General features: G+C 44.1%; 1 pseudogene; it reads left to right on the top strand.

Annotated features, from left to right (window-relative positions):
* LOC109227829 lies at nucleotides 20329-21501 on the top strand (annotated as a pseudogene).

The raw sequence follows: 22154 nt of genomic DNA, 5'->3' as shown, positions 1-22154 counted from the left end.
ATGTCTGCTGATGCCTTATGGAAATTGGATAGGTTTACCAAGCTCTTCACTACCGCTTTCAGCAGTGCATCTTCTGAGGATCCCAGTTTTATTTAGACAACTATCATGAGGTTCTCAGGAACATGGGGATAGTGGAGACCAATGGGGTCGACTTTGCTACTTTTCGCTTATCTGGATCCGCCAAGACTTGGTGGAGAAATTATTATTTGGCTAGACCAGCTGGGTCACCAGCTTTGACTTGGGATCAGTTTTTTCAGCTATTTCTGGAGAAATTTCTTCCTATCACTCAGAGAGAGATCTATCGGAGGCAGTTTGAGCGTCTCCAGCAGGGTTCTATGACTGTTACTCAGTACGAGACCAGGTTTATTGATTTGGCCCATCATGCTCTTCTTATACTTCCCACTGAGAGAGAGAGAGAGAGAGAGAGAGAGAGTGAGGAGGTTCATTGGGGGACTCATTCAGCCTATTCGATTTCAGATGGCTAAGGAGACGGGGAGTGAGATTTCTTTTTAGGAGGCGGCCAATGTGGCCAGGAGAGTTGAGATGGTTCTATCGAAGGGAGGTGGTCAGGGGTATGACAAGACGCCTCGTCAGGCAAATTTAGTGGCGCCTCGTCCGGAGGAAGGGATTCGTATGGTAGAGGCCATCCTCCTAGGCCTTTTTTCAGTCAGCACTTTAGGTTTCTCACGGTGCTTCAGGTGGCTGATAACTAGGGATTTTAACGTGTTTTATGCTCCTACTTGCCTATGCTTTGATTATAAATTGTTACAAAAGAGTCCCAACAGGCTCATAAGTTGTGCTTGATTGCAGGTTTGATCGACAAAGTGACAAAATGTCAAGGATCGGCTCAAAAGGAGTGAAACCTGCTCAAGTATCAAAGACCAAGTAAACTGAGGGTGAACAAGCCTAGTGCGGACCGCGCAAAGTCGAATGCGACCGCACTAGATGGTTTAGAGAGTTGACAAAAGTGGGCTTCAGGAAAAGCGGCCGCGGTACGTATTTAGCGGTCCGTGGTGAAGGCTCCGCGGCCGCACTACCTTTTTGTGCGGTCCGCGGACAAGAGATTCAGAGAGACGGAATTATGCCAAGTCCAAGCCATGCGGTCCGCGATCGTGATTGTGCGGACCGCGCCAACTGCCTCCGCGGCCGAGGTCCATTCTACGCGGTCCGCGGAGCCCAAGTTCAGAGAAGCCCAGAATTGAAGTCAAAGAGCCTAGTGCGGCCACGGTCCATTTTATGCGGCCCGCAGGGGTATTTTTGTCCAGTTTTTCCAGCCTAGTATAAATAGAACATTTTACCATTTTTAGGTTATTTGTTATATCCTGAACATGGCTGCGCTCGTGGGAACTTGATTTGTAGCCATTTTTGGCATCTTAGCTTCAAATTAACGATAGGTTCTTGTATTTGAATTTAGCATTTAATTAATATGTCTTGTTCTTCATCTATTCCTTTATTTTCTTTGTCAAGCATGAGTAGCTAAACCCATTAGCTAGGGTTGTGGCTCAACCCTAGTGGGGGTAATTGATGGGTGTTTCCATCTAGGGTTAGATTGATTATGGGTATTTGCTGTTTGGGTTGATTTTATGTTTTAATCTATGAATTGGTGGTTGCAAACACTGATTTGAGCTTTGTGGATTTGACCCTTCTTGAGAAAGAGAGTCTAAGTCTCCAAAATTGACCCAACAAGGAATTGGGATGGACTCATGAGAAATGATAGTCCCAATTAACGGGTTAAACCTCGAGAGAGTAATCACCCTACTTGAATCCTAGTTGCTTGATCTAATTTGCCTACCCATTTGGTCTCAAGAGAGTCAATTGGGCAAAGTAACTCTCTCTACCGAGAGGTGTGAGAGTGGGTAAAATTGTGCAACGGTTATAGCATAATCCCCAAATATGTCAATCAAACCTTAGTAATATCTACCCGTCAATTAGCCACCTAGGTGATGTCACGACCCTAGTGCCCTTCTTCCCATTAGATACAACTTAGCAATCTTCTCGTAGCATACCTTAGTTTCAATTAATAGTTTGATAATAGTAGTTATAATTGAAAACCCAAAATATGTTGGAAGTGACATTAGGAGTAAATACACATTTCTAAGCTAGATAGATATTCCAACTCCACTACTATCTCCCTGAGGAATTCGATCCCGAACCTCATATCGGGTAAAAGCTATTGCGACCCGCTCTTCCTACCTTGGTGTAGCGTTGAGTTGGCAGCGATCACTTTTTGGCGCCGTTGCCGGGGAGCTTACGGTGTTGACTATGTGTTTAGTTAGTTTTGTGTTTTGTTTCTCTTTCCTTCTTGTTTACTAATTTTGTTTGTGTCGATTACTCAGGTGCCAATGGCTCTCAATGCTAACGACCCTCTTGGCAACGTGATAGCGGGGGAGGAGGTAGATGATCTTGAACAAGATGAGGTCTTACCTCAAGCTCAACGTAGAGGCCATCAGTCCAATGCAAATGAGAACAACAATATTCCAGACCCTCCTCCGCCACCGCCAAGAGTGGCTCCCAGAGTATTACCAAATCAAGTATAAGCCAGTGCCATTGTTCCTCCCCGAATCCGGGCTGGTAACTTTCAAATCACAAATGTTATGTTGACCTTGCTCAAGCAAAGAGGGTATTTTACGGGCGCCTCCGATCAAAATGCCTACAAGCACTTGAAGGGGTTCGTAGATACATGCTGGGGTAGCAAGCAAACATACGTGTCCGAGGATGCGTTGAGATTGAGGCTTTTCCCATTCTCTCTTCGGGGTAAAGCATTGGATTGGTTAGAAAGGCTCCCCAATCATTCCATCACTACGTGAGATGAATTGGCGGAAAAGTTTATTTCCAAGTTCTTTTCACCTAGTCACATGGCGGCGCTTCGAGACGAAATTTTGGCCTTCAAGCAAGAGCCAATGGAACCCTTGCATGAAATATGGGAGAGATTTAGAACAATGGTGAAAGAGTGCCCAAATAATGATATGACGGATGTGATGATTCAACAAACCTTTTATTGGGGCATCAACACCACTAATCAATGCATTATGAACCAATTGGCCGGAGACAACTTTATGAAGGTTCCTTACAATGAAGCTTGTGATGTTTTGGATGAAATGACCGACACTTCTTCGGCGTGGCAAAGTAGAGCAAATGTGCCCCAAGGTGACCCCACGGTCATCCATTTGCACATGGAGTTGCATAACCACGGTCAAGCTATTGTCGAGCTTACTACTACTATGAATCAATTAGCGAAGGCCCAATTGCAACAAGTCCAAAATCCTCGCCAAGTCAATACCATGGAAGGAGTGAATATGCTTAAGAGAAGGCAAAGAGGGCAACAACCTCAAGGGAATTGTGATCAATATGATGATGGTGGTGGGTTTTCAAATGAGTGTTATGATGATCAAAGCGAAGAGGTTCAATATGTCAATAACTACCAAGGCAATAGAGGCAACTCTTCGAACCAACATTGGCGACCCAAGGAAATTAGGGCAATCAACAAGGTGGTGGTAATTGGAACAACAACAACCAAGGCGGTAATTGGGGGAACAACAATTCGGGCAACCAAGGGAATTGGAATGAAAACAACAACAACAATTGGAACAACAATGGTAATCAAGGCGGGTGGAATAACAATGGAAACCAAGGCAATCGGGGGCAAGGCTTTCAAAGGACCCCGATGTACTAACAACCAAACAATCCGCCTCCGTTTCAATCTCAAGGGTCTAGTTCTTCGGGTAATGATATGGGTTGAATTGAAATTATGTTCGAGCAAATAATGAAGAAGAACCAAGACTCCGATGCTCAATTGGCATCCCATAATAGCTCTATTCGGAACTTGGAGGTGCAACTTGGCCGAATCTCTCAATCGTTGAATACTCGCCCCAAGGGTGCTCTACCAAGTGATACGGTAGTGAAGCCGAAGGGTGGGAATAACAATCATGTGATGGCAGTTACAACGCGAAGTGGGAGAGACGGTGATGTGAATGCCTCGAGAGAAAAACAGGTTGTGGTTGATGATGATGAGTTGCAGGATGATGATGTACCTTTGGTAGTTGAAGATGTGGTTGAGCCCAATGTGAACAATGAAGTGAGAATTGATATTGATGAGGCCGAGGTGGAAACACAAGATGCCATGAACCCATCTAGGGAACACGTGATTGACATGCCCTAGCCGGTGGTGCCCAAAGCCAAGGCACCTTTGCCTAGGCCACCTCCGCCTTATCCTCAACGATTAGCAAAGCAAAAGAGTGACAACCAATTCAAAAAGTTCATAGACATGATGAAGAGCCTTACAATCAATGTGCCTTTGGTGGAGGCACTTGAGCAAATGCCGGGGTATGCCAAGTTTATGAAGGATTTGGTGACGAAGAAGAGGTCGATGGAGCGTGAAACAATTAAAATGACTCATCAAGTGAGTGCTATCATACATTCTATGTCCCCAAAACGTGATGATCCCGGAGCTTTTACTATCCCTTGCTCTATCGGAAGTGCGGATTTTGCCAAGGCCCTTTGTGATTTGGGGACTAGCATAAATTTGATGCCGTACTCGATCTTCAGGACCTTGGGAATTGGACAACCTCGACCAACCTCAATGAGACTTCAAATGGCGGATCGGTCGATGAAGCTACCTTTGGGCATAATTGATGATGTACTTGTCCGTGTGGGCAAATTTATTTTGCCGGCCGACTTTGTCATATTGGATTGTGAAGTGGACTTTGAAGTCCCGATCATTCTTGGTAGACCTTTCCTTGCTACGGGGAAGGCATTGGTTGATGTTGAAGCAGGTGAGTTGACTTTTCGAGTGGGGGATGAGAAGGTCGTCTTTCATGTTTGCAAATCCATGAGACAACCCAATAGCACCGAGGTGTGTTCATTTGTGGACATTGTCACAGCTGTGATAGTGGATGACACAAGTTCCATGATCAATGTGAAGATCCCCTTGAGGCTGTGCTTCTTAATATGGATGTCAATGATAATGCTAGTAGAGTGGAGTGCGTGAATGCATTGCATGGTATGGGTTCATATTCATATGAGCCTAGGAAGTTATCTTTGGACCTTGAAAACCGCAAAACTCACCAACAAAGCCATCGATTGAGGAGCCACCGGTGTTGGAGTTGAAACCACTTCCTCCACACCTCAGCTATGAGTTCTTGGGCTCAAATTCTACTTTACCTGTTATTCTTTCGTCTTGCTTAACTAACATGCAGGTTGACGCCACTTTGGCGGTACTTCAAAAGCGCAAAAAGGCGATTGGATGGACTCTTGCCGACATTTGGGGAATAAGCCCCGCCTTTTGCATACATAAAATCATCTTGGAGGAGGATGCAAGGCCTTCCTTGGAGCATCAAAGAAGATTAAATGAGGCGATGCAAGAGGTGGTGAAGAAAGAGGTAATCAAGTGGTTAGATGCCGGTGTGGTTTATCCTATTTCTGACAGCTCTTGGACTTCTCCGGTGAAATGTGTACCGAAGAAAGGTGGTATGACTGTGGTGACCAATGACAATAATGAACTCATTCCTACTAGGACGGTCACCGGTTGGAGAGTATGTATGGATTACCGGAAGCTAAACAAGGTGACCCGAAAGGACCATTTCCCATTGCCATTCCTTGACCAAATGCTAGATTGTCTTGCGGGGCGTGCTTTCTATTGCTTTCTGGATGGTTACTCGGGGTACAATCTAATCCTAATTGCCCCGGAGAACAAGAGAATACTAGCTTTACCTATCCTTATGGCACATTCGCTTTCTCTCGAATGCCATTCGGCTTGTGTAATGCTCCGGCAACCTTCCAATGTTGCATGATGGCTATTTTCACCGACATGGTGGAATATATCTTGGAGGTTTTCATGGATGATTTCAGCGTGGCTGGGATTCTTTTGAAGAGTGTTTGGGTAATTTGGATCGAGTGTTGGCCCGGTGTGAAGACACGAACCTTGTCCTCAATTGGGAAAAATGTCATTTCATGGTAGAAGAGGGTATTGTGTTGGGTCACAAAATTTCAAAGCGAGGAATTGAAGTTGATAAAGCCAAGATAGAGGTTATTTCAAGGGTTCCTCCCCCTACTTCTGTCAAAGGATTGAGGAGTTTTCTTGGGCACGCGGGTTTCTACCAGAGGTTCATTAAAGATTTTTCAAAGGTAGTTAACCTTTGGTGCAAGTTGCTAGAGAATGATGCTAAATTTGTCTTTGATGAGAAGTGCATGGAGGCTTTTGAGCTTCTTAAACACAAGTTGACCACTACCCCCATCATTACCACACCAAATTGGTGCCTGCCTTTCGAGCTCATGTGCGATGCTAGTGACGTTGCGGTTGGGGCTGTTTTGGGCCAAAGGATCAACAAAATGTTTCATCCGGTGTACTACGCAAGTAAAACCATGAATGAAGCTCAAAGGAACTACACAGTCACTGAGAAAGAGTTTTTGGCTATTGTTTTTGCTATGGAAAAGTTCCGACCTTACCTTATGGGGGCCAAAGTTATAGTGCACACCGATCATGCCGCCCTTAGGTATTTGATGACAATGAAAGACTCCAAGGCAAGATTGATGATATGGGTATTACTCCTTCAAGAGTTTGATCTAGAAATTGTTGAACGAAAAGGTAGTGAGAAACAAGTGGCGGACCACTTGTCCCGTTTGGAGCAGGAGGGGAGGCCTTGTGACGGCCTTGAGATAAGTGATTCATTTCCCGACGAGCAACTCCTTGCGGTGTCAATGCATGATATGCCGTGGTTTGCCGATGTTTCCAATTATCTTGGGACCGGAATAATCCCGTATGAGCTCTCTTCTAACCAAAGGAAGAAACTCAAGCGGGATAGCTTGGATTTTTATTGGTACGAGCCATATTTGTTCAAGATTTGTACGGATGGTGTGATTCGTCGATGTGTACCAGAAGAAGAATAATTGAGTATTTTGGAGGCTTGTCATTCCTCTCCCTATGGTGGCCATCGATGGGGGGGGGGGGGTGAGGACGACTTCTAAGGTGCTTAGTTGTGGTTTCTATTGGCCAACCTTGTTCAATGATGCGAGTGATTTTGTCAAGAGATGTGATGAATGCCAAAGAGCGGGTGGAATTTCAAAAAGGGATGAGATGCCTCTAAATACAATTCTTGAAATGGATATCTTTGATGTGTGGGGCATCGATTTCATGGGTCCATTTGTTAGCTCTTGTGGGAACACTTACATTCTAGTGGTGGTTGATTATGTCTCAAAGTGGGCTGAAGCTGTGGCTTTGCCTAACAATGAAGCCTGGAGTGTGGTGGCATTTCTTAAAAAGAGTATCTTCACAAGGTTTGGCACTCCTCGTTCAATTATTAGTGATGGGGGATCGCACTTTTGAAATTGGGCTTTTGATTCGTTGCTTGCCAAATATGGAGTTAATCACAAAGTGTCCACCCCCTAACATCCTCAAGCTAGTGGTTCAATGGAAGTCTCCAACCGGGAAATAAAGAGTATCTTGTCCAAGACGGTAAATGCTAATAGGACCGATTGGTCGAAAAAGTTGGATGACGCTCTATGGGCGTATCAGACGGCTTACAAGACTCCAATTGGTATGTCTCCGTACCGGTTGGTGTTTGGGAAAGCTTGCCATCTTCCGGTCGAATTGGAGCACAAGGCTATGTGGGCTTTGAGGAAGTTGAATTTTGAAAGGGATGTTGCGGCCAATCTCCGTGTTGAACAACTCAATGAGCTTGATGAGTTTAGATTCCATGCCTACTCCAGCTCGTCCTTGTATAAGGACAAGATGAAGTAACTTCACGACAAATATGCTCGGGGAAAGGAGTTCAAGGTTGGTGATATGGTTCTTTTGTTCAACTCCTAGTTACGTCTGTTTCCGAGAAAGCTCAAATCAAAGTGGAGTGGGCCATTTGAAGTTGTATTTGTGACCCCGTTTGGTGCTCTTGATATCAAGAACAAAAATGGTGAAGTTTTTAGAGTCAATGGGCACCGGGTAAAGCATTATCTTGGAAAGTTTGATGACAGCCACGTGGTGGCACTCCTTCATCTCAAGTGATGTGATGGTAACATGCGTCGTGCCGCGACGTTAAATCAGGCGCTTCTTGGGAGGCAACCCATGTCTTTTTCTTCTTGTTCTCTTTGGTTTTCTTTGTAGTTTAGGACTGATTTTTGGGCTAATTGGTTGTGAGATGTTGCAGGGATTGTGTTGATACAGTGCAAAACAAAATGGAAAAATTGAACAGTCTCTGAAGTTGCCAGTGCGGCCGCATTGCACTTTGTGCGGTCCGCACTGGTGAAGGCCAAGTGAGACAATGGTCAAACAAAGAGGTAGAGGTGCAAAACAACCCGGCCGAGGTGACTCCTCCCGGAGAGGCAAAGGAAAACAAGTAAACCTCAATCCCCAAGCTAGACAGGACACAAGGAAAGCAATCAAGGCTGCAAATATAGCCAGTGACCAATTGGGGAGTGAGTACATGCCTTCTCAAGACATCTCCTCCGACTCAGTGCCAACTCATTCAGTTCTAGCATCACCCACTACCCAAGCAGAAGAAAAGTCCCATCTGAGTTGTCTGAGGGCTCAGCAGCTGGTAGCGGTGATTACTCTACCTTTCCCACAGCTTCATTATTCGGGGAGAGTGTAGGTGGAGGTGATGAGGGTGGTGATGATAATGATGAGGAGGTGCCCCAGAGTGGTGTGCCTCAGGTTGGGGGTGTTGATCGGACTAGAAACCCCGTAGTCTAGGAAGACAGATTTGTCAGCCAGGTGGCTTTCCACAAGTTCAGGGTATGGTGGCCACTACGAAAGTTGATTCTTGAGAGAAGTTTTATTGACAGAGACCTGCTGCCCCTTAATCCAAATGTACATAGACAGTTTCAAGCTCGAGTGGGTTGGGAGCATTTCAAGGATGATTGTGTGAAGGCGAATGAGCACATGGTCAAGGAGTTCTATAGCAATATGGCCCACATCTTGAAAGGCACAAAAGTGACCAAAGTGCGAAACCAAAATGTGGTATTCACCGGGAAGGCACTCAATGAATACTTGGGGTTCGATGAAGAAGATGAGACCCTGTACAATGAAAAGTTGGCAATGGGCGAGGAGGTTCGTCCGTGGTAAGCTTCATACCTGGCAATCCCGGGTACTGTTCCAGAGTGGTTACAAGCAGGGGCCAAAATACTTCGGAGGACTCTCAATTTTGAGGCTAGGGAGTTGTTGACTTTCGTGTGTAGTCGACTTGACCCCACTACCCATGATCAGACTATTCCACTTGCCCGGGCTGTTCTTATTGCTTCTATTATGGCGGGCTATCCTATCAACATGGGCAATGTGATGTCCCGTGTCATTTTTGCAGTGGGGGTTGAGCATGACCGGAACTACCCTTTTCCCAACACCCTCACTATGTATTTCCGGGACCTGAAGGTGGAGAAGAAACCTTTTGATGCCAAGGTAAAACCTGTGGCTCCATTTTCATGGTACAGTTTAAAGGGGCCTGATAACCCCAAGGACAAGAATTACAAGCCACTTGCCTCTGCCCCAACTGGCCAGTCTGAAGAGCCGGTTGCGGTAGAGCCATCCACGAAGCCCTCTACTAAGCCTATCTCCACTAAGCCTGCCTCTACAGTCGCTGACATGCCTCCAGACCATCCACTACTGCTGATCCCTCTACTTCAGCTTGCCCGGGGATTCCATCTTCTCGGGCCCATCCTATCACTGCCCACCAGCTGAGCCAGACACTACATAGCTTGAACAACTGGATGTTAGTTGCGTCATCCAAGTTGTCCACATTGTCTTCTACCATTGCGGCTCAGTCGGCACCACACCCAGCGCAGATTCCACAGTCCATTGAGGATACATTGAAGAAGCTCCTGGAGAACCAGGAAAAGATTATCAGTACTCAGACTGTCTTGTCTAAGGCAGTGGATTCACATGGCAAGGCTTTGAAGGAACTTGCCCGGGAGCACAAGAAAATGCACAAAACACGGGCTTCCAAGGAGTTTGTGAAGGTGATTAGAGAGGATGTGATCAAGTTGAAGGCAGACCAGCTGCCTTTAGTCTTGTTATTTGCGGATTCAGCTCCAGCAGCAGTCTCAGCAGCAGAGCAGCAGTAGTCGCAGAGGCTTCCAAGGAAGAAGAGGAAGCTCCCAATGCAGATGAGGCAATTATCCAGTTGGCAGACCCACCGGAGGCCTCCTCCAGTCAGCCACATGATGCCCCTAATATTTAGCCCGTCCAGGTCCAGGCCCCAGTCCCAGCAGCTGAGCAGTAGGAGACCGGGAACCAGTCTGAGGTTCCCGCGCATACAGAGGACCCGGGGACCACTCATGTTCCCATGCAGACTGGCGAGGCTTAGGGAGTTCCCATATCCCTTCCTTATGCTTTTTGGTGCTTATTTGTTTAGTTGGCATTGGGAACCATGCCAGCTTTTATTTGAGGGGGTGCGCCCTACATTTCATCCATTGGATGATTGTATATATAGATTGATTTAGTTTATGCTTACTTTTGATTTTCTATTGGTCTGTATATAACTTTACATTTAGTTACTTTTATCGTACTTTATATCGTCTCTTTGGTCTGTATATAAAGTTATATTATTGTATATATTCATCCCCCGTTGTATATTCAAATCCCCTATTGTAAATATTCATTCTATTTTCTATTTTCGTAAAAAAATTTCATTTTTAGCTTCGTACATAGGCTCGTAGCCTTTTGTTTCGTTTTTGGCACTTTCAATAAGCCTTTGGTTTTCTTAATGCCACGGTTCTTTCCAAAGGTGGAGTAGTGTGTGAACCGGGTGGCTCTTCCCAGTGATGGATGGCGTGACAACCTTCTTAAGGGTTTGAGTCCGTTTTTGTTTTTCTTTTATTTTTGGTAGTTTATAGTTAAGGGTACCTCAAGCAAAGCTTCACTTGGGCCTAACACATTTGCCTTTGATCCCATGGTCAAAGACAAGTGGTTGTGTTTAGGATGGTGAAAGTAGTGACCTTGAGACTCTTGTGTTGCCAAACAATCATCATGTGGTCTTTCGGGACTATTGTGTGCTCGATCGTGTCTAAGGTTGTTGTGGGACCCCGACTCTATGTCTTTAGCAATCCCCTAGCGTGTGTAGTGAGAAATCGAATTGCGAGTCCAAGTCCTGAGCCAATGGTCTAGAACTTGCCCTGAATGTTTGTTGAGGCGAAATCCTAAGTGGTAGTTGACTTGAGAAGTGATTATAGGATCTCCTTGATCCAAATGATAGTTTGAACAATTCCATAGCGTACCAATGATAAGATCCCTAGTCAACCCTTTTGAGCCTTAGACCTTCTTCTTTCAAGAACCATAATACAAGCCTATACCCGTTCTCAAAGATACCCTCTCTTGGCACCCAAATCTTTCCTTTAGCACATGGCAAAAGTATAAGTTTGGGGGGAGAGACGAGGAGTGCAACAAAGTGGTAAAAAGGCACATAAATGAAGAAAAGGAAAGGCAATGAAAAAGAAAGAAAAGCAAAATGCTCGATGTGAAAATAATCTCAAAGGGATTCAAGAAAAGCAAAGAAAGAAAGGCGTGGAAAGTTGAAAAAGGAGAAATGATTTGAAATGCATAAGAAAGAGTGACAATGTGTCTCTCTAACCCCTTAGAAAGAAGTGAAAAGACTCAAAGAGTCAAGAGAATTGTGCCAAATGAATCGAAAAGAAGTGCTTAAGGGAAGATTGAACCCACTTGAACAAAAACATGTCCTACCCTTACCCAAAAGCCTTCACAATGACTCCACAAAAGCCCTGTATGATCTTGAGTTGAATGAAGTTTGCATTAGTGGATACTTACATAAGGGGCAAGCATATGGTACTTCGAGCCGGACTTGTGACCTTTTTCTTGAGAGAGATGAGTGAAATTCCATTAATCTCGGTTTGTGTGCCAATACTCTAAAAGGTGAGGTTTGCTTAGAGAGAGTTAAGGATGTGTGAATTTGGGTTCCACAATGACCAAAGTAATTGAGAGAAGTTCTTTGATGTAATTAGTCAACTCTTGATGCTCTTGTGTCACACTTGATCCATAGTTTTTCAAAGTTTAAATGTTGTTAATGATTCATTCGTATTGAGGGCAATTGTTAGTCCCAATTGATGCTTGTTGAGGTTACTTTAGGATAGCTGGAATTACTTGGATTTTCCTTTAAGGGGTGGGTCTTATTTGTTTTCTTGAGGACAAGCAAAGGCTTAAGTTTGGGGGAGTTGATAACTAGGGATTTTAACGTGTTTTATGCTCCTACTTGCTTATGCTTTGATTATAAATTGTTACAAAATAGTCCCAACAGGCTCATAAGTTGTGCTTGATTGCAGGTTTGATCGACAAAGTGATGAAATGTCAAGGATCGACTCAAAAGGAGTGAAACCTGCTCAAGTATAAAAGACCAAGTAAACTGAGGGCGAACAAGCCTAGTGCGGACCGCGCAAAGTCGAATGTGGCGCACTAGATGGTTCAGAGAGTTGACAAAAGTGGGATTCAGGAAAAGCAGCCGCGGTACATATTTAGCGGTCCGCGGTGAAGGCTCCGCGGCCGCACTACCTTTTTGTGCGGTCCGCGGACAAGAGATTCAGAGAGAGATGGAATTATGCCAAGTCCAAGCCATGCGGTCCGCGGTCGTGATTGTGCGGACCGCGCTAGCTGCCTCCGCAGCCGCGGTCCATTCTACGCGGTCTGCGGAGCCTCAGTTCATAGAAGCCCAGAATTGAAGTCAAAGAGCCTAGTGCGGCCGCGGTCCATTTTATGCGGCCCGCAGTGACCCCGCAGGGGTATTTTTGTCCAGTTTTTCCGGCCTAGTATAAATATAATATTTTACCATTTTTAGGTTATCTGTTATATCCAGAACTTGGATGCGCTCGTAGGAACTTGATTTGTAGCCATTTTTGGCATCTTAGCTTCAAATTAATGATAGATTCTTGTATTTTAATTTAGCATTTAATTAATATGTCTTGTTCTTCATCTATTCCTTTATTTTCTTTCCCAAGCATGAGTAGCTAAACCCATTAGCTAGGGTTGTGGCTCAACCCTAATGTGGGTAATTGATGGGTGTTGCCATCTAGGGTTAGATTGATTATGGGTATTTGCTATTTGGGTTGATTTTATGTTTTAATCTACGAATTGGTGGTTGCAAACACTGATTTGAGCTTTGTGGATTTGACCCTTCTTGAGAAAGAGAGTCTAAGTCTCCAAAATTGACCCAACAAGGAATTGGGATGGACTCATGAGAAATGACAGTCCCAATTAACGGGTTAAACCTCGAGAGAGTAATCACCCTACTTGAACCCTAGTTGCTTGATCTAATTTGCCTACCCATTTGGTCTCGAGAGAGTCAATTGGGCAAAGTCACTCTCTCTACCGAGAGGTGTGAGAGTGGGTAAAATTGTGCAACAGTTATAGCATAAGCCCCAATTATGTCAATCAAACCTTAGTAACATCTACCCGTCAATTAGCCACCTAGGTGATGTCACGACCCTAGTTCCCTTCTTCCCATTAGATACAACTTAGCAATCTTCTCGTAGCAAATATTTTGATAATAGTAGTTATAATTGAAAACCCAAAATATGTTGGAAGTGGCATTAGGAGTAAATACACATTTCTAAGCTAGATAGATATTCCAACTCCACTACTAGCTCCCTGAGGAATTCGATCCGGACCCTCATATCGGGTAAAAGCTACTGCGACCTGCTCTTCCTACCTTGGTGTAGCTTTGAGTTGGCAGTGATCAGTGGTCGTGGTTCTCATATGCAGTATTCTGATCAGCAGTCCTACAATGCACCACTGCTCCAGAGTTTTCGGGGTGGTCATTCAGGTCGTCAGGGTCAATAGTCTCAGCAGCCGAGGGCTTATTATACTTGTGGTGATATGGGTCACATTGCTAGATTTTGTCCTCAAGCATCGAGCATCTCTCAGCATCAGGGTTCCCGTCCCATGGTTCAGGCACCGAGTGTTCCACAGCCCGCTCAGCCAGCTAGAGGTGGAGGTAGAGGTGCTAGAGGTGGAGGTAGAGGTATTAGAGGTGGAGGTCAGGCCGCTAGAGGTGGAGGCCATCCAGCAGCATGCCGTCCCAGAGTTGTAGTTCAGGGTGGTAAGGCCCAGCCCCGATGTTATGCTCTTCCAGCCAGGCCTGAGGTTGAGGCTTCCGATGCAGTTATCACAGGTACGGTTCTGGTTTGTAGTAGAGATGCTTCAGTTCTATTTGATCCAGGATCTACGTACTCCTATGTGTCATCTTATTTTGCACCGTATCTAGTTATGCCTAGTGATTACTTGAGTGTTCCTGTATATGTGTCTACACCGGTGGGTGATTCTATTGTGGTCGATCGTGTCCATCGTTCATGTATAATTGTGATCGGGGGTCTTGAGACTCGTGTAGATTTGTTACTTTTAGACATGGTTTATTTTGATGTCATATTGGGGATGGACTGGTTATACTATCATGCCAAGACTGTGACTTTAGCCTTGCCGGGCTTGCCTCGTTTAGAGTGGAGAGGGACTCTTGGTCATTCTACCCGTAGTGTTATCTCATATATAAAGGCTCGACGTATGGTCGAGAAGGGGTATTTGGCTATTTGGCATATGTTTGTGATTCTAGTGCCGAGGTTCCTTCTACTGATTCTGTGCCTGTTGTTTGTGAGTTTTCTGAGGTATTTCCTTTAGACCTGCCGGGTATGCAACCCGAAGGGGATATTGACTTCTGCATGATTTGGCTCCGGGCACTCAGCCCATTTCTATCCCGCCGTATCGTATGGCCCCGCCTGAGTTGAAGGAGTTGAAGGAGGAGTTGCAAGACTTGCTTAAAAAAGGCTTTATTAGACCTAGTGTGTCGCCTTGGGGTGCGCGGTGTTATTTGTTTAGAAGAAGGATGGATCGATGCGAATGTGTATAGATTACTGGCAGTTGAACAAGGTTACAATCAAGAATAAGTATCCATTGCCGAGGATTGATGATTTATTTGATCAGCTTTAGGGTGCCAAGGTATTTTTGAAGATTGACTTGAGATCTGGCTACCATCAGTTGAGGATTAGGGCATCCGATGTCCCTAAGACACCTTTCCGCACTCGGTACGGGCATTATGAGTTCTTGGTGATGTCATTCGGGCTCACAAATGCCCCAGTAGCTTTTATGGATTTGATGAACCGAGTGCTCAGGCCCTACTTGGATTCATTCGTGATAGTCTTCATTGATGATATTTTGATTTATTCCCGCAGCCGGGAGGAGCACGAGCAATATCTGAGAGTTGTTTTTCAGACTTTGAGAGATAGTCAGTTGTATGCTAAGTTTTCTAAGTGTGAGTTTTGGTTGGGGTCAGTTGCTTTCTTGGGTCATGTTGTTTCAGCAGAGGGTATTAAGGTAGATCCAAAGAAGATAGAGGCAGTCAAGGACTGGCCTAGACATGCATCAGCTACAGAGATCCGGAGTTTCTTGGGTTTGGCACTATTACCATCGCTTTGTTGAGAGGTTTTCATCTATTGCAGCCCCGATGACCAGGTTGATCCAAAAGGGTGCCCAGTTCAAGTGGTCGGACGAGTGTGAGGCGAGCTTTCAGAAGCTCAAGACAGCTTTGACGACGGCGCCGGTGTTGGTTTTGCCCACAGGTTCAGGGCCATATATAGTTTATTGTGATGCATCTCGTATTGGACTTGGTGCGGTGTTGATGCAGGATGGCAAGGTTATTGCATATGCTTCGCGTCAGTTGAAGATTCGTGAGAACAATTATCTAGTTCATGATTTGGAGTTAGCAGCCATTGTTCACGCGTTGAAGATTTGGAGGCATTATCTATATGGCGTGTCATGTGAGGTGTTCATGGATCACAAGAGTTTGCAATACTTGTTCAAGCAGAAGGAGTTAAATTTGAGGCAGAGGAGGTGGTTGGAGCTATTGAAAGACTATGATATCACCATCTTATATCATCAGGGGAAGGGCAATATGGTGGCCGATGCTTTGAGTAGGAAGTCAGCCAGTATGGGCAGTGTTGCGTATATTTCAGTCGGTGAGAGACCGCTTCCTTTGGATGTTCAGGCTTTGGCCTATCAGTTTGTGAGGTTGGATGTTTCTGAGCCCAGCCGTGTGTTAGCTTGCACAGTCGCCCGTTCTTCTTTATTGGAGCGTATTCGAGATCGGCAGTATGATGACCCTCATTTGTGTGTCCTTAGAGACACGGTGCAGCACGGTAGTGCCAAGCAGGTTACATTAGGAGATGATGGGGTTTTGAGGCTTCAGGGTCGAGTTTGTGTGCTTAGTGTGGATGGACATCGAGAGTTGATTTTAGAGGAGGCCCATAGTTCCCGGTACTCTATTCATCCGCGCGGCGCTAAGATGTGTCAAGATTTGCGGCAGCATTATTGGTGGAGGAGAATGAATAAGGATATTGTTGCATATGTGGCTCGGTGTTTGAATTGTCAGCAGGTAAAGTACGAGCATCAAAGACCTGGCGGTTTGTTTCAAAGGATTGAGCTTCCCGAGTGGAAGTGGGAACATATCACTATGGACTTTGCTGTTGGACTCCCACGGACTAAGAGGAAGTTCGATGCGGTGTGGGTTATTTTTCTAGGCTGACTAAGTCAGCACATTTCATTCCTGTGGCAGTCTCCTATTCTTTCGAGAGATTAGCTGAGATCTATATCCTAGAGATTGTTCCTCTTCATCGTGTGCCCGTGTCTATCATTTTTGATCAAGGTACGTAGTTTACCTCACATTTCTGGAGAGTAGTTCAGCGTGAGTTGGGAACGCGGGTTGAGTTGAGCACATCGTTTCATCCTTAGATGGACGGGCAGTCTGAGCGGACTATTCAGGTATTGGAGGATATGCTCCGAGATTATGTCATTGACTTTGGAGGCTCGTGGGACCAGTTTTTTCCTTTAGCGGAGTTTGCCTACAATAACAGCTACCAGTCGAGTATCCAGATGGCTCCTTATGAGGCTTTGTATGGTAGGCGGTGTTGGTCGTCGGTTGGATGGTTTGAGCCGGGAGAGGCTCGTTTGTTGGGTATAGATCTAGTACAGGATACCTTGCACAAGGTCAGGATCATTCAGGATAGGCTTCGTACAGCTCAGTCCAAGCAAAAGAGTTATGCCGACCGTAAGGTTCGTGATGTGGCATTCATGGATGGCGAGCGGGTGTTGCTTCGATTGTCACCTATGAAGGGCGTGATGAGATTTGGAAAGAAGGGCAAGCTTAGCCCTAGGTTCATTGGCCCATTTGAGATTCTTGATCGAGTGGAGAAGTGGCTCACAGACTTGCGTTGTCGCCGAGTTTATCCGCTGTGCATCCAGTGTTTCTTGTGTCCATGCTTCGGAAGTATTACGACGATCCATCCCACGTGTTAGACTTCAGCACTGTCCAGTTGGACAAGGACTTGTCATATGAGGAGGAGCCGCTAGCTATTCTAGACCGGTAGGTTCGTTAGTTGAGGCGAAGAGTTTTCGTTCTGTTCGTGTTCAGTGGAGAGGTCAGCCTGCTGAGGCATCGACTTGGGAGTCCGAGTCCGAAATGCGGATCCGTTATCCCCATCTTTTCTCTGACTCAGGTACTTCCTTCTTATGTCCGTTTGAGGACGAATGGTTGTTTTAGAGATGGAGGATGTGATGACCCAAAAGGTCATCACTTGATTTATGACTAAATTATGTGTTCCGAGGCCTTTAAAGCCTCCTTTTTCCTCACGTCGATTTGCGTGTGTGGTCCGGGCGCATATCCGGAATGCTTTTATGTGGAAGTGTGTTGAAAATGTTAATTTGGCCTTTAAAATTGAATTTAAGTTGATTTCTGTCAATATTTTGGGTAAAAGGACCCGGACCTATGATTTCACGATCCCGGAGGGTCCGTAGGAAAATATGGGTCTTGGGCGTATGCCCAAAATCAAATTCCGAGGTCCCAAGCCCGAGAAATGAATTTTTGAAAGAAATTATTTTACTGAAAATATAAGAGTTTTTGAAAATTTGATTATATTTGAAATTTATGGTATCGGGCCCATATTTTAGTTTCGGAGCCCGATACAGGTTCAATATGGCATTTAAGACGCGTCTGTGAAAATTGGTAAGAAACAGAAGTCGTTTGATGTTATTCGGACCCGTAGTTGTGAAATTTGATACTTTGAAGGTTTTGAGATTTTTCTTAGATTTCTATGCTAAATTCGTTGTTTAAGATGTTATTGGCGATTTGATCGCACGAGCAAGTCTGTATGATATTTTTAGACTTACGTGCATGTTTGGTTTAGAGCCCCGAGGGCTCGGGTGAGTTTTAGATAGGCCACGAGATGTTTTACACTTAGAAATGATTGCTGGTTTTCTATTTTGTTGCACTGTGGTTTATTGTGCTATGTGATCGCATAGTAACTACCGCGATCGCATAGAGTAAATTCTGGGGGTCACCATTTGTTCTATGCGACACGCTATCGCACTGACTTAACTAGGCCTGGGAGAAGGGAAACTTATTTTCCCCTATGCGATCGCACTCCCTTCACCGCGATCGCAATGCCCAGCCCCCCTTACCTTAGCAAAATGATATTTCTTCAAAACTTTATAACTTTTTCACTTAAAAAACTTGGGCGATTTTTGAAGAGGATTTCACCACAAAATCATAGCTATGTGTTCTTAGACTCGTTTTCTTCAATTTCTATTAATACCCATTAGATTTCTAGGCCAAAATCATGTTCTTAAGGGTAGAAATTTGGGGATTTGGGTAGAGTTAGGGCTTTTTGAATAATTAGAATTTAGACCTCGTTTTGGGGTCGTATTCCGAAACTAATTACATATTCGGGCTCGTGGGTGAATGGGTGATCAGGTTTTGGTCCGAACCTCGTGTTTTGACCAAGCAGGCCCGGGGTCGATTTTTGACTTTTTGGGAAAAATGATAGAAAGCCTATAATTTAGCATTGGGATTGAATTATTTAGCATTTATTGATGTTGTTAAATTAATTTAAACTAGATACGAGTTATTTGGAGGTGAATTCTAAAGGAAAAGTGGTGTTTGAGGCTTGAGTTGGCCGTGGAAGTTTGAGATAAGTGTTTGGTCTAACCTTAGCTTTAGGGATTAAGAGTTGTGTCCTATTTGCTATGTGTTATTGGTTAGTACGACGTATAGGCATGGTGACGAGTATCTATACGTTGGTGTAAAGCATGCCTGTGACTTTTATATTATGATTATTATGACTCCGTTTGTATTGTTCATGCCTTATGTGATGATTTCTATTGTTGAGCAAAGCTTGTGGAAGTAATGTTGGTAATTAAATATTGAAGAGTATTGGCTCAAGTTGTAAAATGAATTGTGGAATTGAAATTGGTAATTGAACCTTATAAAGCATTGGCTCAAGTTGTGTAGTGAGTTGTGAAGTAAATGTGAAAAAGTGAAGAGGATTATTATATTGTCTCCGTTGCCGGGATATTGTTTCTTTTAATGTTATCTCCCTTACCAAGATGTTGATGTCTTTGATATTTTTCCCTTGCCGAGATTTGATTGTTGTACTATTGTTCCCTTGCCGGAATTTTATTGTGATTTTATTTATTTCCTCGCCCTTATTTCTTGTGATTGTTGTTTGGGTGAGGAAGAGTGTTAAAACACGAAGGGTGATGCCATGCATTGTTTTGGTGAGAGAGTGTTAAAGCACGAAGGGTGATGCCGTGCATTATTTTGGTGAGAGAGTGTTAAAGCACGAAGGGTGATGCCGTGTATGATTTTGTGAGGAAGAGTGTAAAAGCACGAAGGGTGATGCCATGCAGATTATATTGATTCTTATGGTGAGGACGAGAGTAAAAGCACGAAGGGTGATGCCGTGCACTTGTTTGATTTCTGATTCTTGTTGATAAATGAGTTATGGTGTTCCTTATATTTACCTGTTGTCCTTCTGTTATCATTTGATGGTTCCCCACAACATGTTTCCCCCTCCCATCCTTAACTGTACATTCCTGCTTTTAGTTTCTGCTGTATATGATTTAACTGCACAGGTTATTTGGTAGTCTGGTCCTAGCCTTGTCACTACTTCGCCGAGGTTAGGCTAGGCACTTACCAGCACATGGGGTCGGTTATGCTGATACTACACTCTGCACTATGTGCAGATCCCAGTACTGGAGCATACGGACCGTAGTTTTGGGTTTCTGCCTTCAGTCCATTCGGAGATCCAAGGTAGTCATGCAGGCGTCCGCATGCCCTAGCGTATCCCTCTATCCTTTCATCCTGTTTCATTTATGTATTTCAGAAATAGTGTTGCATTTATTTTTCGGACCTTGTTTGTAGTATTCCTAGACCGTCTGTGAAGTTGTGACACCAGTTCTGGGTAGTCTTTGTTTAAGAAATCATATTAGAAATATTTAAATGATTTTATTTGTTTCTTCCGCTTGTTTAAATTCCGTTGTTGATAAACTGTTGGTTCATAATTGTTAAAGGATTAAAAATGGGAAAAAGGTAAATTGATCAAACGGTTGGCTTGCCAAGCTTTCACTAGTAGGCGCAATCACGACTTTCGAGGGTGAAAAATCTGGGTCGTGACATCGTGCCACTATGAGACGTACCGTTAAAAGTCCCCTACAAAGCATTTGGTAATTTCTTAATTTCTTCTCCCACCTCGAATGAATTATATATTGTTGAGTCGTCCGTGTCGATATAAGGTAGTCTGGTGTACTAAGCTTTGGCAAAATTTGAAAAAAGGGCTGGACCATATTATGTATGTTGTGGTCAACCTTATCTTGCATTTCTGCAAACAACTATTTTTATGACTTAAATCTTTCACCTCCTGTCCATACGATAATAACTCGGCGGTGTCAAGATTTCCTTTTGCGCCAATTATTTAGGTACACTAAAAGATAAAGATATTTAACACATCCATGTTGTAATTGTAATTTGATGAATCTAGAACTTGATGACATAAATGTAACAAAATATTGTGGCTTGATGAAATAAGTATGGAGAAGACAGGCCAAAGTACTTGGGACCATTCTTCAAGCAAACTCCTTCTGGTGAGTTCCCAGGTGATTAAGGATGGGACACTTCTGGACTCTCAGCTGACCCAGAGACATTCGCTAGGAATCGTGAGCTTGAGGTTATCCACTGCCGTTGGGCCACGTTTCGTGCTTTGGGTTGTGTCTTCCCCGAAATTCTTTCCAAGAATGGTGTTAAATTTGGTGAGGCAGTTTGGTTCAAGGCTGGATCTCAAATATTCTCAGAAGGCGAGTTTGGTTCAAGGCTGGATCTCAAATATTCTCAGAAGGCGGTCTTGACTACCTTGGTAACCCAAACCTTATCCATGCACAGAGCATTCTTGCCATTTGGGCATTTATGGGCTTAATTGAAGGATACAGAGTTGGTGGAGGCCCACTTGGTGAAGGTCTTGACAAGATCTATCCCGGAGGAGCTTTTGACCCACTTGGGCTCGCTGATGATCCAGAGGCATTAGTTGAGTTGAAGGTGAAGGAAATCAAGAACGGCCAATTGGCTATGTTCTCAATGTTTTCTTTATTTAAGCCATTGTCACAGGAAAGGGATCAATTGAAAACCTTTTCGACCACGTTGCTGACCCTGTTGCCAACAATGCTGGGCTTATGCCACTAACTTTGTATCCGGAAAATAAAATGAGTAGCCTGTTATATGTAAAATATTTTGGGGCTACTGCATGTTTTGGATGTACTATGACCTTACTAATATATATGCAAAAACAAACAATACATATTCTTCAATTCAGTATCTCTATTCAAAGATAATTATTAGAAGTTTCCTCTGATCTCAACATGAAGGGGATACACAAATATGAGTATATCACCATGATCTAACTAGTCCTTTAATATTGCATTTACTTTCCCCCTTCTTTAAACTCGTAGAAAGAGTCTGGCACAAAAATTTTATGCCTACAAATGAAGAGAAGTATCAACCTCAGAATTTTCTTGTTTATGTTTTGGATTCAAACGCTACCGCGAATGTTGAGTCTTTCTGACTTGGACCACTGTGTGCTTGCTGTTCAAGCTGAGTCCAAGAAAGAGCTGATCTTGATCTGATTTGGATGTCCGTGATAGACAAATCAGTTCACGTGGTAAGTCTGGCTTGACAGCGAAAAAAATCTTGGCTTAAGTCATTACCTGGGGCTCTTTCTAGTTGCCTGAAACTTTCTTGTAGTAATGCAATAGAAGGACCTGTGATATTAGGATCACTACTCTGCCTTCCCATGAAAATGTGATACCAATAGCGGATTTTGTTAGTTTTGAGGGCTTTGAAATGTTCATATATATA

Source organism: Nicotiana attenuata, chromosome 6, assembly GCF_001879085.1.
Source record: "Nicotiana attenuata strain UT chromosome 6, NIATTr2, whole genome shotgun sequence".
NCBI classification, from domain to species: domain Eukaryota; kingdom Viridiplantae; phylum Streptophyta; class Magnoliopsida; order Solanales; family Solanaceae; genus Nicotiana; species Nicotiana attenuata.
Note: the sequence above shows the minus strand (reverse complement) of the source record. Positions and strands in the feature narration are given on the sequence as shown.